Here is a 13,592-nt window from a genome sequence, read left to right on the forward strand (position 1 = left end):
GCACTTTCAGGAGACAGCGTTTAGATTCTGGGATTCTGGGCGGGTGACCGTGCGCGGTGGGGGAGCAGCCGGTCTCCAGGCCGCGGGCACGAGGCCGGTAAACCGCGCACTGCGGTTGTGTGGCGAGCACAGCACTACCGAGTCACCGAGGATCCTTACGCAGTTCAAGTTCTGCAGGACAGACAAAGGCCCATCAAGCAACTGTGAAACAAAGCTCTGGTTCCCAGAGCACAGAGAAATTCAACCAGCGTTTGGTAACAAAGGAAGGAGAGGGATGGTGGGAGAAGGCGTTCCGGGCAGGGCGCCTGGTGAGCAACTGGAAAGGGGAGGGCCTTCAGGATTCTCGTGCGCGCCTCCCCACCCCCAACTGCGCGCCCCCGCATCCCGAAGTGCACGCCTCCTCCGCACCCCCAGCTGAGCACCTCACTACCCCCAACTGCGCGATGGTGAGCAGGCTTGCTGTGTACCCCTAGATGGGGAAAGGCGTCTTCAGGACATGAATTGAACTCTGATCTGGCCTGCAAGGATGTTGACGAAGGGGAGGTCTTAAGTCCAATGTGGAGTTTAGATTTGATAAACCGTGAGTGCTGAGTCATTTGGGGTTCTTCCAAAACGTGTTTCTTACACCCAAGTAGTACAGGTGTGTAGCAAACCCCCCAAACATCAGGAAATGTGCGTGTAACAGAGGTAGTGCATCCCCACTGACGCCTGGCTCTGCGGTTTCCAACTTGTTCCTTCTTGGCCCGGAGCCGGGCTGTACTTCCACCCTGTAACCACCCTCTGGTGCTCACGACTCACCTGCTATGGGGCAAGGTGGTGGCTCATGAATGCCTGGTGGTGCTGAACTGGGTTCTGGGGGGTTCCCTTTGGAGTGGGTGCGGAGGCAGGCACAGGGCAGGGCTGGCTGGACCTCATAGGGGGACGTGCCCCCTGGGCCATGGCTGGTCCTCACTGTGGAGCACAGAGAGGATAACGCAGCTCCTTGTAGCTTCTCACAGCTCCCTGGAGTTGGCCAGACTTTCTTCCATGGGGCTCACAGCCTCTCCCGTCCCTTCTCCTGTTCTTGGTGGTGCTCCTCCATGTCTTCTCCTCCTCCGTGTGGTCTTTCCTCCCAGCCTTGCTCAGTCCTAGACCTTGGCTGTCTGTGCACGGCAGAACCTTCTTGCCCTAGATTTGGGGCAGAAAACAAAAATATTATCTATTTATTTATCCATCAGCATGGATCCCCCCTGTACCCTCTTCTACCACCACCCTGCAATTACCACACTGTTGTCCATTTCCACGAATGTTTTTTCTTAAAAGTCGAGGATTGACGACGTTTTTCTTGTTCTGTTGCATGTGACGCACACCAGGGTACCCATCGAGGGTTTTGCGAGTCTGGTTAGGGGGCCGGACGTGCTGACTGATAATCCCGGCTGTATCATTTAGGAGAGAAAGTGCCCCGTGACACCATGCCTCAGAGGAAGCCACTGTCCACACCCGCTGCACGTCTTTCCGTATCGCTGCAGGCGTTTAAGGACGTGCACCGACGCGGCCGGTCATCATTGCTGTATCATGCGCAGGAATGGGGTCTCGCTACATGACTCCCTGCATCTTGCGTTTTTCACTTAACACTTTTAGGGCATCTTTCCAAATTGTTAGTGTAGATCGACCTCAGACACTCTGGGGGGAGGGGAGCAGTGTTTGGGGAAGCACTTCTGGGGCCTCGCCCCGCCCCACTCTCCAGCTGCTCCCGGTGACCCCTGGCGGCGAGTCCCCTCCCCCTCCACGCGGGGCTCACGGGTGGGCGCTGCACTAGGCGCCCTGTCAGCAGGCTCGCGGCCCCTTTTTTATTTTAAAACTGTCCTCTGGCATTTCTCCCTGCCTCCCTCCTTTCTCTCTCTTTACCTTTAAACCCCCCCCACCGAATATAAAGAATGCCATTCACGAGGAAAAGAACTACAGAAAGGTTTTTCTCTGCTTTTCCTTTCCTGTGGATAGAACCGTAACTGGACTTTGATCGCCCTCGGGGAGAGGGGGTGCATTAACAACGTCTACGAGTCTCTTGAACGTGACAGTGCTGCTGTGCGGCGGGGGGGGCAGGGGTGGCGGGGGGCAGGCTCCACAGGGACCCTCGGGACTGAGCTGAGGCTCCTCAGACTCCTTGGAGAACAGCATTCCTCTTTGGCCATTGCTGTTAAGTTTGTCGTAAGATGCATCTGTGCTTCTGCCTAAGCGCACAGCAGAGAATGGCCCTGGAGCCAGGGCAGCGGTGGGACTCCTGTGACCTCCCTAATCCGGTTGGTGGGGAGAGGGGCCAAGCTGTCACCTGGCTTCCCCGCTGTCCCCCGAACCCCAGTGACGATCGCCGGTGTTCTTGCCTTTAACAATCAGGCAGGCACTCGTAGGCTGCAGGGAGGTCGAGTCTCTCACGCTGCACGACCACCATCCTCCCCTGACCTCTGTGACACCCTCCTGGTCAGGGGCCCCACGGGGAGCGCAGCTGCCCCTTGAAACCGGGGAGACGGCCCAGTCAGTATCTTTCACACTGCAGTATTCTGCCTCTGTCTGTCAATAAGGGAAGCTTTCTGGCGAGTCGGATGTTCAGTTTGAGCTGGGAGGGAAGGGTTCCTGCGCCAGGGCCAGCAGCCCTCGTCGATCACCCCTGGGTCGAGGAAGGAGATTTTCGGGCCACGGTCGCTCGGCTGCTTTTGCTTCTGTGACAGCTCCTCTCTTCAAGGGCCGTTTTCTTGAGCTCAGGCACTAAATCCCAGGGCTGGTAGCAAACATTGCAGATCATGACCCCGGAGACCACAGAGAAGCAAAAAGGAGATTCCGGAGGAGGAGATGACATCCTTCAGTTTTCTTCGGAATTAGGGACCCTGTTCTACGTCAGCGCTTCAGGGGGTGCTCTGCTGACCCTGATGGGATTTCCACATGGGGTTTCCATGTGGGATTTCCACGTGGGAGAAGGCGACCTCCCCTGCTCTCCGTCTCTCTGTCTAGCGATTCACGTCATGACGTGTCCTCTCCGTCTCCATGATGACAGAGTTGATGTACCGGCGGGCTTGGTAAGTCTCAAGGAGCAAGTGGCATTTGAAAGCTTTGTTCAACTGCTTTCGAAGACAGAGTCTCTGTTAATCTCCATTTTTATATTCCTCCTGGATTCGAGACCAGAAGATACTGTAGACACCCACGAGGATTTCAGCCCAGGGGCAGAGGCCTGCCAAGAGTTCGGAGTGCCAGCTCCTGGGGGCGGTTAGGCCTGGCCCTCCCCTCGCCTGGTGGCCCTAGGAGAGTTCAGAATGGCCCTGGACGGACCATTCTGCTTCCTGCTCTGGAGGTGCGTGGGCTGCGGGACACAAACCGTCATCAGGTGGGGCCTTACCTGTGCGCACCCAGCTCAGTGGGATGCACATAAGGCGCTTTTCACACTCAGATGAGACAGAAAGGAGTTTGGGAGGAATCAGCGAGCCTCTCGGAAGTCTGTTCGGCCAAGATGTTTGGAGGAAGAGCCTTTTCTCTGGGGGCAGATCTGTACCAACTCCGGTGCAGGTGCCTATTTTGAGTCTGAGAAAGCAAGCCAGGACTTCACAACTAGGAAACTTAGCTGAACCGGTTTAGAAATCAGTGCAGTGGCTGGAGCTGAACTGGTAGATGGAGGCCCAGCCAACTGGGGCCTGGGATTCGGGGACCTTTGTTCTTCAGCTCCAAGTCTAGTTTTGTTCAGTGATAATCCGATAGCAGCTCTGCCTGCGGATTGGCTGGGGGAGGTTTTCTTCTCCTACAATGAGAAGATAATCAATCATGTTACTGGCTTTTGTCTTGGCAAAGGTATTTAGATTTCAGCCAGCTGGTTAGCTGCCTCAAGGCCACCTGCTTGACGGAAAAATAAAGAATCCATCTTTTTCCCTTTGTAAGAAGGGGGGAAGTATTGACTGGCGTGATAATTTTCGGTGGATGATTAAATTTGGCCTCTTCGGCTCCAGCTGAGAATTCAATTCAGATGACTGGTTTCTCTTTTCATACACCGCCGAGCCGTCCTGGTGCTGCTGCTCCGGCTAATGTGCCTGATGCCGATTGTCCCTTCACGGGGACAAAGCCCAGGATCCCCAGCCCGCTCTCCGATTCCTGTGCCTCCCAGTTGCAGGGACAGAAGGAGGAGACGCAAGCTCTGCCATGACAGCTCCGGAACGCTTCTCCTACCTTCCCGCCTCCCTCCGTTCTTACCAGCGAACCCCCCGGCAAAGCCTCCATCCTCCGTGCCCTGGGCCCCTGCAGTCACCTCCGCAGTGGCCTTTCTGCTTCCAGTTTCGCCTCCTGGAAACAGTGCTCTGCACACCAGCGAGAGTACTCTTTTCAAAACAGAAGTAGGTCACGGAGCTCCCTTTATTAACAACTTCTAATAGCTGCCCATATTCTTTGGCCGAGAGGAAGCTCTCTCATCGTGTCCCTGGCAGCTTTGGAGAGCTGGCCTCTGCCCGGCTCTGTCACCTAGCGCAGGTCTCTCCTCCTCCCTCCGCTGTGCTCTTGCCTCGTCGGGACAACTTCAAGTCCGCTTTCATCTGAGGGCCTTTGAAGTAGGTGTTCCCTGTGTCTGGGATGTTCTTCCCCCAGCCATGGTCCTCACAGGGCGTCGTCATTTTTAGTCTGTTTTCAGCTTCAATGTCAGCCTCTCAGAGAAGCTCTCCTGGCTATTCACACTCAGGTAGCCTAGACCTTCTGGATGGTGTTACCCTGGTTTGCTTCTGAACTAGCCCTGACCTGACCCTGACCCTGACCCTGCATGTCTTCTTGTTTATTTGGTTATTGCCTGTCTCCTTTTCTAGAATGTAAGGTCGATTCCAATATGGGCTTCATCTGTTGTGCCCAGGGCGTGCCCAGGGCCTAGAACAGCGTCTTGGAAATGCTTATCTAGAAAATGAATGAGGGAAGCCCGACCAGGAAATTTTCCAGAGTGACACAGGAACACGGTGCTTTAGGTGGGGGATGAGGCTGAAGGACATCGCAGGTTTATTTTTGGCCCAGATGCTGAGCACCGAAGTGATCAGATATGTTCTGAGGCCTCGCGTGTGTGGTGCTGGTAGGTGGACCCAAACAATGACGACGTCTTATCTGGAGGAGGTACAGAGCGATCTCATTCTCAGCTGATCCCATCACACAGAAAGCAAAACGTGCTGTTAATTTTAGGATGCGTTGCTTGTGACATTTTTGTCTTGGGGTCCAACAGGAGAATCGGAGAGCTTGCTGAGCTGCATCTTTAGTCCCATTTGGAAATCAGTCGGCGCTAGGGGAAGACCTCGTGCGCGCACTTGCCCTAATGGGGAGTCCAGGTCTCATCGTTCCCGGAAGGGCCGGCGTCTGTGCCCAGTGTCTGCGCCCGGTGTCTGCAATGTCTTATTCGTGCCTAAGCAAAGGGCCGGCGTGACTCACAGCGGGTGGATCCCTGAACCTCCCAGACAGCAGAAAAATGTGGAGCCGTGATACCGAAGCTGTTGCTCAGCCTCCGTCGGCAGCGTGGGGACGCGCCTCGGCACATTTCTGCGGTGAACTCTTGGTAAGGCTAGGTCGGGGACACCATGAAAAAGAATTCGGTAATTAAAAAGGCTTAAAGGGATCACTGACAGGATGGCCTTTTTTTTTCTCTCCCTCTTTTAAAAACCGGGTTACTTAAAGAAGTGAACTGCGTGGAAGTAGTTCCTTACATCAGTTTGCCCATCAGTCACAGCGGAGGGAGCCAGACTCAGAAGAGGCGCCGTTTGCAACTCTAAGGGGCGGGTTTAGAGCTCGGCCTTTGCTTGGGAAGCCATTTTTCACCGATGGAGGCATCTATACAGTGACTCACTGGTCCTTAAAATCCGGTTGTTTATGGAGAGAGATACTAGGATTAGAAATAAGATACGGGTGGAGCAGCCCATTGGGAAAGGCCTCCCTTACATGACCAGCTATAGGCCTCCCTGTTTTGATTTACCAGGTGGATGCTAGTGAGTGTAAATATCTTGATGGCCCTGGCCAGCGTCGCTCAGTTGGTTGAGCGTCATCTCTTAAGGCGAAAGGTTTGATTCCTGGTCAGGGCACACGCCTGGGTGGGCGATCTGGTCCCAGGCCAGGGCGCATACAAGGGGCAACCAGTAGATGTCTCTCTCTCTCACGTCAATGCTTCTCTCCCTCCCTCAAAAAATAAGTAAATCTGCAAAAATAATGGAGAGCCCCCTACACCAATGTCTACTTTGCTTGCTGTCTCGCTCCTCCTGCTGGGATGGCCTCAGTATTTAAAAAGAAAAATCATGATGAAGGAAAACAATCACCTCCACCAAATCACATGACGTCTAATGTGCATTTTACTGCATCTGACCCAATCAGGGCCTCAGAAAGTAGGTCGTACTGGCTGTTGGATACATGAGCTGAAATACCCCAGATTGGGGACAATGACACGAATGAAGGAGCAAGCGATGGAGTGTCTAGTCCTCCGGGTGTTCCAAGGGGAAGCGCTGACCGTCGCGGGCCATCCCGCACTGCGGAGTGGCCAGACGGGTGACTGGCTTCAGCTGCCCTGTGGAGTGGAAGGCAGTTAGGGTCCTTGCTGAGAGATTATCCCAGGGCAGGAGTTCTGAATTGGAAACTTGACTGGTTCTTTCCGGTAGCTGTTTGGAGTTACCGGGACCACCCCTGTGACCCCTCCTTCCTTTTGCCAACGAAGAAACCAAGATCCACGTGCCCCAGAGACAGTTCCCGACCGAGTGAGGACTTGTGCCCAAGTGCGGTGACTCACAGTCTTTGTAGACAGAGTGGACAATGAGGAAAAAAATTATTTTCCCCCCATTTTATTGAGAAATAATCGACATACTTCACTGTGCAAGTTGAAGGCCCGCAGCACGATAGTTTCGTATGTTGTGAAATAATTATCCCAGTAGGTTCAGCTAACTTCCGCCGCCTCACATAAGTACAATGTAAAGAAAAGAAACAACGAAAGATAAGGAGCCAATTTTCTCCTTACGATGAGAGCCCTTAAGGTTTAAAGACGACGGTTCGGTGCCTTAAAGTAGGTGGCAACCCATTCACCGTCTGCTGTTGTCAGGCCTGAGGGCCTCTCCCCATCTCGTCAAGGGGTGTGCCAGCCATCTCCTCTCGTACAACCCAGAACTGTTATTTCTGCTGCTTATTATAGCGTCCCTGAAGTGCTGTCTTTCTGCCGTGAGGCCACATGTGTCATGAAAGACCTACGGTGTCTCAGTTCGAACCCAGGATCTTCTGCTCTTAGCTCCCTGTGCTTGGGGAGGATATCGGACCAGCCTGAGCGCCTGCTCCTGCTCTTCGGAAGGTACGGACGCCAGCAGTGGTGAGCGTTAGAGACAACCTGGTGCAAAGGCTGGTGGGCAGCGAACACGTGGCCGACGGTAGTTGTTATCCCCATTACATTGGAGGAAAGACTGTTTACCAGTCAAGAGTGTGGGCACCGGAGTTAGACTGATGGGCTTGGAACCCAGCCTCTTCCTAGTCCTGGAACAAACTCCATTAGCTTTGTAAGCCTTGGGTCCTTTGCTCGTAAAATGGGGAAACCAAGAATACTTACTTTACAGAGCTAGTGGGCAGGTTTAGTGATATAATTCATGTAATGTATTTAATAGTTCATTGAATGTTGAAGAGTTTGATCAACATTGGCCATTATAGTAATTATTTAAACTCTTGCCATAGAGGGTATAGGACCGGGGTCAGACTTTTTCTATAAAGGGTCAAATAATGAGTGTCTTAGGCTTTGCTGGCCAAAAGACCTCTGTTCACCTCTGCCATTGCAGCAGGAGAGCAGCCATAGATGATTGTAAATGAACGAGTGTGGCTGTTTCCAATAAAACTTTATTTATAAAAACAGGCAGCAGGCCAGGCCTGGCCCATGGGTCACAGTTGGCCAGCCCCTCCTGGGCAGCAGCGGGTAACCCCTGTGCTGTGCCTTCTGGAAGAGCATGTCCTGTCAGCAGAGGTGAAAGGACAGGTGTCTCTTTTCATGGAAAGAAGAACTAAGTCCCCTTCAGGTACATGTACCGAGACCATTTATTTCCTGCCCACTGGTCTAGGTAGGCTCAGACTGCAGAAAAGAAGCCTCTTGGACAATCATGGAAATTAAGGAGTGAACGCTGATAAATAGACAGTTGCTTTATATAAAGCACGGTGATTGACAACAGTAGTCAAGTGGTAGTGAGCTAACCATTAGGGGGAGGCTCCAAGACTTTGTCAGCAGAGACAGGGTGTTCCCCACAGAGCACATGCAGGGAAAAAAGGGTCAGGGCCTGGGGGTCTCAGCAGAGACCCATGGCTGATCTTCTCGGGTTTGAGTCAGGGTTGGGGGAGGGGGCAGTTCCTAAGCATCACGACATGTAGTAGCAAAGGAAAGTGTCCTTCTAGTTTCTGGTGGTGAATCGTCATACCGGTTTAGGACTTCATAGCCAGATATTGATAGTGAACTTTCCCGGCGTCCTCTTTACGGTTGAGCTTTGACTCTCTGAGGGGTCGTTGAATCTGTCATTTTTAATCCATGTTCTGGGGACTTAGGAGGACCGTACCTTGCTGGCAGTCAGTTACAGAAGTGTTTATATTGTTTTGATTAGGCAAACAGTGTTTCTATAGGTAATAAAGTATATTTATTTTCTTGGGCATGATCTTATTTTGTTCTAGCTAGATAGTGGAGTTGACTTTCCTTCAGAATGAACTCGTTTAATATTCCATTTCTTCACTATGCTACTTTCTGATTTCTGAGCTTTCGTTTAATTATCTATTAATTTTGTATTAGTAGATGATGAATGAATGTGCAAGCTTTTAATAGGATTTACTTAAAATTTTTTTTCAATTAGTTGAAATTCCATATTGTTTTATATAAGTTCAGGTGTGTAGCATAGCGGTTAGATATTCGTATAATTTATGAAGCGATCCCCCAATAATGCTAGTACCTACGTAACACCAAACGTAGTTGTCACAATATTGCAGACTATAGTCCCGATGTTGTGCTTGACACCCGAGACCATGCCGTGACCACCGATCTGTGCTCCTCAGTCCCTTCCCCTTTCTCACCGGGCTCCCTGACCCGCCTCCCATCTGGCAGCCGTCAGTCTGTCCTCTGTGTCTGTGAGTCTGTTTCTGATGGGGTGGTTCAGTCATTGTGATCTTTAGATTTCACATGTAAGTGAAGGAAAGGCATCTACTCTTTAACCAAGAGTCTCTGAGGCGCTGAGTTTTCACCTGGAGCGATGGTTCTTCTGCCGCAGACCGGGTGTGTGCAGGGGTGCGCTGACTGTGCTGGCGGTGGGGGGCGCCACGGGGCTGGAGGGCAATGTCTAGCCCCCGGGCCCTACTGCATACGTACAGCTGGCCGCCTGGCTGCGAATAAACCCGAGCGCCCCACGGCGGACAGGTGGGCCCGACAACGTTGAGGCAGAGGGGAACAGGCAGTGTGGGAGTTCAGCGAAAATGTTGTAAGAAGAGTTTCCTCAGCCACATCAGCTGTATCCAAAAAGTCCAAAGGGTTAAGAGTCCATATAGCCTATTCGATTTGGCAAAACAAAGTTGGTTTGGATGATCTTAAAGAGGAATTTCAGTGGTGTGGGAGGTATAAAGGCTGTATTTTATATACTTAAGGAGAGAGTGGGTGCTGAGGTAAGGACATTTCAGCAGCTGAAGAAAGGATGAAAATAAAGCAATATTTGCAGACAATGAGTAATAGCAAGGCTGAGTCATAGCCACTCTCAAGGTGAAATGCAGCGTGAGGAGAAATGATGCTTCTTGCCGGGGCATGGCAGTGTCTGGCAGAGGAGGGTCTGGAACCCGCACCCCCTGACACCCAGCCTGGGGGGGTCTCCCACAGACGAGGCGCATGAGCAGAGGCATGACGGAGGTGTTTGATGACAGAGGCCAAGGCCAGGGAAGGCGGGGGAGGCTGCTGCAGAGGCAGTTGGCTTTCGAGATGGAAACCTTCCTTCAGGCTTTGAGGGAAGAGCGGAAGGGAAGGAGCGAGATGAGGGTGTGGTGGAGGACCCCCGCTCTCCTCCGGAGAGTCCGTGTAGATGGGGAAAGAAAAACCTCTCCCTACACGTGCACACACACACACACACACACACACACACACACGAGCCCGCCTACCCACAACAGTGAACCATAGAGAGAGATGTAATAATCCTTACTTGGGCCGATTCTTTTCAAGAAGTTAATGTGGAAGTGATGGCTGGGATGAGCTCATGTGGATGTAGGTAGGGAGAGAAAGTCGTCTCCATTTTCCTGTTTAAATCCCAGTTTTTAGGACCATTGTGATGCAACTCTTTGCCTACACAATGTAGATTGCGGTGGAGCTCGCTGCATTTCACGGGGACGTGGGATCACGGTCCTGCCTCCTTGGCTCCGTCCCTTCCTCTCCCTTAACGGACTGATCTCTCAACGCTGAGACTGTCTCTAAATACATCCCAAGACTAGGATCTATAAAGTGGCCTCAGCAACTTTACCGGAACTAACTACTAACCATTACGAGATATATCTCTCAGGTAGGACAATTAGAAATATTTCCTCCCAGTGTTATTTTGGTTTAGCCTGTTACGAAATGCTAGGGGAAGAAAAAAAATGGGTGCTTTATGACTGCCACAAAAAAAAAGACCCAGAATCCTTTAGTTTCACGTTCATTGTGATAATGAGTCTTCGATCCCGCCCTGAGTGCTGTTCCCTCCTGGAGTTCAGGACCGAGAGCGATAGCCGAAAGGACGTTCTTCTTGGGTTTGTAATCTCAGGAGAAACCAGAGAAATCCTGGAAACGAGCAGTCAGCTCACGTGTATCCGAAGTTCCCACCCCCAGAGAGTGCACTCACGAGCAGCAGAGGGAATGTCTAAAAAGTGCTGGCCAGTGAGGAACAGCTTTTATAACTGCCACCCAAGGCTTGGAGGCGCTGTCTGGATCATCAAAGAGTGATTCCTTTTGGTTCTGCCTTAGTGCTCAATTTCTTCCATTTGATTTTCTAATTTGCTAAAAACAGATGGAGTACGGGTTTTTTGAGCCTCAGCCAGCATACTTGGTTCACAGGGACACTGAAGTTCTGGCCACTTGGTGCAAATGGGGACAAAGGGAGGGGACGTCCTGCCACGTTCTTTATCCTGCACGGGCCTCGGGGACCGGGAGAGATAAAGTCCCTTCTTTGAGGCAAAGCCGCTCGTCGTGGAAGGGGAGAGGCAGTGTCTTCCCTGCCTGCCTAACCGCCCGAGTTCAAGCACGAACATAATAATGCCCACCACGGGGTTCCGGTCCAACCCCCGCCGGCTCAGAGCTGCCCGGCCCACTGCTCTGCCGGCTCTAATTGTGCGCGCTGAAAGCGGGTGGGAGCCCGGACTCGGCGGGAGGCCCTGCCCTACCTGCCTGAGCGATCAGGCGGGAACACGCCTCACTTTACATCGCAGACACAGCCCTCGCTCCTGCTCCTGCCGGCGGTGAGTTCCCGTCCTCGCCTCCGGACGCTTGGGCACGTGCGCTGGAACCGTGGTCACGAGAGAACTCGGCTTCGACGGCAGCCTCTCCGAAAGTGCTTATTTTTCCTGTGCTGGCTTGCACTCGAGTAATTCTCCATCCACAGCACGTCTGATGGAGCTGGCATCGCAAACCCTTTTGTATGCTATTTTTTTCTTCTTCTTCAAGAAATATTCAAATGGTAAGGGCTGCCTGGTAATGATCTCATGACACATAAATGCAGCCGCTCTGGCAGGGGAGACAATGACTCGGAGACTCAGGTGGGCCGAGCAGCCCTGTCGCTGGCTTCCGAGGCGCGGCCCCTCCCCACCGTGCTTGGCTCCCCCCACCCCCCCACACCCCTTTCAGTGTGAGGTTCAAGCTGCAGAGGACGGATGGCTGAGGACGGATGGCTGGTTGAGGCTGGGACTCAGGCTGTTTTCTTCCCCCCTCCCTGACATGTGTTAGGAGATGGAAGGACCCCCGGCCCTGTGTTGACTCTTCATTCGGGAGTTTCCAGGGTTCTGACGGATGGGAGCGACGGGAAGACAGAAGGAGAGACGTTTGGTGCTGGCTGAACACCGTAGCCCTTCTCAGTGTGAGGTTTCCCTGTTTGGCGAGGGTGATTGTGATGAGGCAGTTCTGGGTTGTAGATGCTACTAAAAGTATTTTTAAAAATAACGGGCCCGCCATTCAGTTTGAGTTCTTATGCAGCAAAAGACACACCCAGATGGCAACAGGAGGGGTGGGGGAGACCCTACGAATGAGGGAGTTCACTAGCTATTAGCCGCAGTCATCCTCTCTGGCTGCCGCGGTGTGTGCAGGTGACTTTGGCCCCTCCCAGAGGGCCACGTACAGGGCTGGACTCCCAATGTGGGCAAAGCGACCCTGGCAAAACTTGACTCCCTGTGATTAGCATAAAAAATGGGGTAGGAGAGAGGATGGACCGCATTGCTCTAAATGCTCCTGGTGGGTTCCAAAGGGGCATTTATTGAAGAGGACGTTGCCATCCGCCGTCTCAGACCGGAAGGAGGTGGCGTGAGGGAAGGGTGCTTGGCCGTTTCTGTGGGCAGGGGGTTGTAGCGTTGTTCGTTGTTCCCTGCTGATGTCCGTCGTGGGCGCTATCAACACACAGGATAGTCTTGTAGGCATCACTGTTTGGCAAAGGGATGGTGTGAGTGGGAAAAACATGCTGCTCCTGGTTAAAAGCCTTCCGGGCCGTGTAGGTGGCCTGCCGCTGAGCAGTGGCAGTAGATTCGTGCTGACCCGGGGGAGAGGGCGTCAGGGCCAGAGACGCTAAAGAAGGAGGGGTGAGTCAGACTAGATGGGGGCCCGTGTGGCCTGAGGGGAGCCCCTGGTGTTGGGTGGGACCATTCCCACAGTGGGGACAGTCAGGACAGTTGTCCTTGGCCACAACTGAGCCCCACACACTATACACATGCTGTTGGACACCGTTTATCCTGAGTTGATCCTGTTTTGACCTCTGCAATGCCTTAGTCTCAGCCAAAGGATCTTCCTTCTCTCCCTGCAGGGCTGCAGGTGCTGCCAGGGTTTGGAAGGACGCCTCGCCCACTGTTGCTCCGACCGCCTTGGATGACGGCACGTGAATGCGAGTTTAATCGTTTGCAGAAATCGAGTTCTGGAAGCTACCCTCTTGTGTCTTCTCCTGTTGCGTGCGGAGGGATCTAGAGGCTCCCCCAGTTCAACGATTACATGGCCACGATACATAGTTACATCTCAGGATGCCTCCGTTTTTATGGAAGTGGTGATGATGATGATGATGATAAACCACTACTTGTTGAGTGTTTAATGTGAACCCCGCACGGTGCTGCATGCCTTTCACACTCTCGTCGGACCCGCACCGCTCAGGGAGGTGGACACTGTGACGTCAGCTTACCGATGACGTCACAGATCGTGGCAGGATGGCGGGCGGGAGGAGGATTGGTTTGCGGCTCCAAACCTTCGGGGGCTGTGGAGGCGGGAGAGGAGACGCTTTACCCAGATGAGACGTCTCTGAAGGAATCCCTTATTTCCTCAGCCCCATTGCATTTCCTTAACTCGTTTTATTTAAAAAAAATTTTTTGAGTTTAAAGATTTCTTTATTCCCCCCGAACTTACTCTTTTGTTTCTCAGTAAACTCTAA

At 52.7% G+C, this 13,592-nt stretch overlaps 1 non-coding gene across 1 annotated transcript; it reads right to left on the bottom strand.

Moving 5' to 3' along the window:
* Window positions 1-6,995: 6,995 nt before the first annotated feature.
* On the bottom strand, window positions 6,996-7,118 carry LOC123814262. Its single transcript, XR_006784880.1, has one exon. It is a non-coding gene; the product is annotated as a U6atac minor spliceosomal RNA (small nuclear RNA).
* Between the last annotated feature and the right edge of the window lie 6,474 nt (window positions 7,119-13,592).

This window comes from Phyllostomus hastatus, unplaced genomic scaffold (assembly GCF_019186645.2).
Source record: "Phyllostomus hastatus isolate PE091 unplaced genomic scaffold, TTU_PhHast_1.1 phas_contig_159, whole genome shotgun sequence".
NCBI classification, from domain to species: domain Eukaryota; kingdom Metazoa; phylum Chordata; class Mammalia; order Chiroptera; family Phyllostomidae; genus Phyllostomus; species Phyllostomus hastatus.